A 3,780-nucleotide genomic window follows, 5' to 3' on the forward strand; every position below is an offset into this window, starting at 1 on the left:
GTGATCTCATGGGCTTGGAAGTAGTGGTGCAATTTCCTAGTGGCCATGACAAGGTCGAAGATCGGCTTTTGCACTCTAGAGTACCTTGACCTAACCCCCTATAACAGAGAGCTGGCAAAGTACAATGGTCATTGCACCACTTTCTTCTTTGCCGTGGTTTCGGGACTGCCTTCGCTAACTTGCTTTGCATTCCCTTGGTGTGTGTCTGATCCTACCGTGACTGGTTTGGTTTCATCTCCGGAGGGGACAGTCACTTGAACTGCTTCCTCATCCACTTCTCGCTGTGCCACCAGCGCTGCACTAACCACCTGATTTGTTGCCACTAAATATAGAAGCAACGACTCTTGGGGTTTAGGAGAGACTAAGGTAGGAGAAGAGGAAAGGTAGGTTTTCTGGTCTCACAACGCTGCTTCTGCTTCCGGGGTCCACTTCATCGGTCTTGCCTTCTTCAAGATTTTGAAGAAAGGCAAGGCATGTTCTATAGACTTAGAAATGAACCTGCTCAGTGTGGCAACGCACCCAGTCAAACGCCTCACATCTTTGACAGTGTTGGGTGCCTAGATCTATTTGATTGCCCTGATCTTGTCTGGGTTGGCCTCTATCCCCCGCCGGGACACAAAGAAGCAAGGAGCTTGCCGGAGGGAACACCAAACACACACTTCTCAGGGTTTAGCTTCAAATTGATCTTCCGCAAGTTTGCGAAGGTCTCTTCCAAATCTGGAATGAGTGTCGATCTATCCTTGGTCTTGACCACTATATCATCCATGTAAGCCTCTACATTCCTGTGCAACTGAGGTTCAAAACCAATCTATACTGCTCTTGCAAAGGTGGATCCGGCGCTCTTTAACCCAAAAGGCATACGTACAAAGCAGTACGTGCCACATGGAATTATGAACGCGGTTTTCTCTTCATCTTTCGTGGACATGAATATCTGATGGTATTCGGAGTATGCATCCAAAAAGGAAAGCAGATCAGACCCGGAAGTTGAGTCTACAATCTAGTCAATGCGCGGCAAGGGAAAAGGTCCTTCGGGCAGGCCTTGTTCAGGTGTGTGAAGTCAATGCAAAGCCTCCATTTACCATTCGCCTTGCGCACTACCACTGGGTTTGCTAACCACGTTGGATGCAACACTCCCCTGACCAAACCAACTGCTTCCAGCTTGTTGATTTCCTCAGCAATGAACTATTGCCGCTCCAAAGCTTGCTTTCTAGCCTTCTGCTTGACGGGCCAAGCATGAGGATAGACAGCAAGGTGGTGGTCGATTACCTCCCAGGGAACACCGGGGATGTCAGATGGTTTCCATGCAAACACATTGACATTCGCCCGCAGGAAGGCAACGAGTGTGCTTTCCTCTTTGTCATCGAGGGCGGCGCTGATGCTGAACGTACCGTCAGTGCCATCCTGCCTCGCTAGAACCTTCTTTACAGCAAGTGAAGCAACCTTGGTTTTCTTGCTAGTGGAACTCTCCGGCAGGTCATCGGCAGGTGCAACACACTCCGAAGAGGCGCGCTTCCCGGAGGCCTTGCCGGCATCTCTGCTAGTCTTCTTTCCCTTCTTTACTTCCTTGGCGGGAGCTGTGGCTTCCACAGCCTCAGCTGCTACCGTGTCTCGATATATCTGGTCCACACATATGAGTGCATCTTTCTTGTCTGATGGGATGGAAATGACGCCCATCGGCCCTGGCATCTTCAAAGTGTTGTAGGCATAGTGGGACGCTGCCATGAATTTTGCCAGAGGATTTCAACAACGTCAAACACAACCCTCTCAGTTCGGTAGTTCAATTCTCCGTCAAATGTTACCGGTAGCGTAATCTTTCCCTTAGGCCGGCTCCTGCCGGGGTTGATTCCTTGGAACGTACCAGTAAACTTGAGCTCCTCATCGGGGATTTGTAGCTTCCTGATCACCTTAGGGGGATCAGATTCAACCCAGCCCCACCGTCAACTAGCATCTTTGTGACTTTGAGGTTGTGGATCGTTGGTGAGACCAACAACGGCAAACACCTGACCGCAGTAGTGCGGTCAGGATGATCCTCTTCGTCAAAGATGATAGGCATGCCGGACCATTTGAGTGGCCTCCGGGAATCCGCAGTTGGTTCCATGGCATTGACTTCACGTGCCCATTGCTTGAGCTGCCGGTGATAGGAATGCAAAGATGCACCCCCGTCAACACAGAGGGCTTCGGTCGCTTTCTGGAATTCTTGCTCGCTGGTTTCTTCTTCATCCCCTTCATCAATGCCATCGTCTCCTTCTTTCTTCTCACGGCCTCTAGCAGGTTTTTCCTTCTGCTGTGGGGCCTTGCCACGGCGGCCTCCCCTGCCACCACGGCTCTTCCCGCCAGCACCTTCTTGGTCTCTCTCTGTCATGCTTCTCATACTCAGCCTTCTATTTCTTTAACAAGCTGCTCAACCTGATTGCACTCTTGAAGGTCATGCCCTTTAGTGCGGTGGAGCTTGTAGTACGGACCGTCAGACTTTCCATCTTTCTCTGCTACCGTAGCCTCCCGGCAATCAGTGCACGCGCCAGCTTCCTTGTTGGGGGGCTTCGGTTTTGGCCTTCTTGTCGGTGCTGAGATCGCTAGAGCCCTCAACAGCCAATATTGACTACCTCCTTGCGCTTCTTGTTGTGCTTCCGGATCCTCCTCTTCAGGTTGGTGGCCTCGTCGTCATCATCAGAAACAACATCGATGCCATCCTCCTCCCCAGGGAGTCGCCTTCCTTCCTTAGCCCGAGCACACTTATCCACCAAGGAGTACAACTCATTGACGGTCTTGGGCAGCCGGACATTCATTTTGGAACATATCCTTCTGTTGCACATGTTCGAATGGAACGCGACAATCATAGCTGCTGGATGTATCTCTGGGATGTTGCGGTGCACTCGGCTGAACCTCTCCATGTACTTTCGCAAGCTCTCTCCTTCCTTCTATGGAAGGACTTGAAAATCATTGGGCCATCCGGGCTCTTGATGGCCGCCCGTGAAGGCGCCAACAAATTCATTGCACAAATCAGCCCATGAAGAAATGGAGTTCTCTCGTAAGTGCATTAGTAGCCATGACCTCACATTTGGCTTGAGTGCCAAAGGGAAGTAGTTGGCGAACACCTTCTCATCCTTGCCCCCGGCGGCTTGAACGACGGTTGTGTAGATGCTCAGGAACTCTGCCGGGTTTAGTTTCCCATCGTATTTTTAGGTAGCTCTGGTTTAAAAATGCGGGTAGACAGCCAGCGGACTTGCCGCAGCTCACCAGTGAAGGCGGGGCACCCAACCTCGAAAGGTAAGTACCCGCCAGCACCGGGCGCGGGCTCATCATCGTCTGGACCGTTATGCCTGTCGGATTGACGGCGTGCTTCACGGCATCTCTCTATAGTGACACATGCATCTTCCATCCGCCGGTCTTCCAGAACCCGCCGCTAATCTCGATGGGTTTGCGGGCCAAACGAGGCCGTCGACATCTCGTCGGTCTCGTCGGCGCTGGTCTTGCCACGGCTACCCCTGGGTCTGCTATCATGGAGGGGATTGCACTGTGAGTGTGGCTCCCTCAACATGGCCACTAGCCCGGGCTGTTGTGGCTATTCGCGGATGTCGCGATGGCTCTGCCTGCTGTGATTTTCCAGCTTCAGCGAAGCCGATCAAACTCTGGATGGTGTCCCTCCATCATCCATTTGATCAGCTGCCAGTGGGAATCTCAGTAGGAGTTGGGCTCGTGCCAAGGCTTCCCTAGCCGTGTTCGGCATAGATGATGAGGCAGACCGTGACGTCGCTCGACTCCTGGTGGTTCCAGCAGGAG

This window comes from Triticum aestivum, chromosome 2D, assembly GCF_018294505.1.
Source record: "Triticum aestivum cultivar Chinese Spring chromosome 2D, IWGSC CS RefSeq v2.1, whole genome shotgun sequence".
NCBI classification, from domain to species: Eukaryota; Viridiplantae; Streptophyta; class Magnoliopsida; order Poales; family Poaceae; genus Triticum; species Triticum aestivum.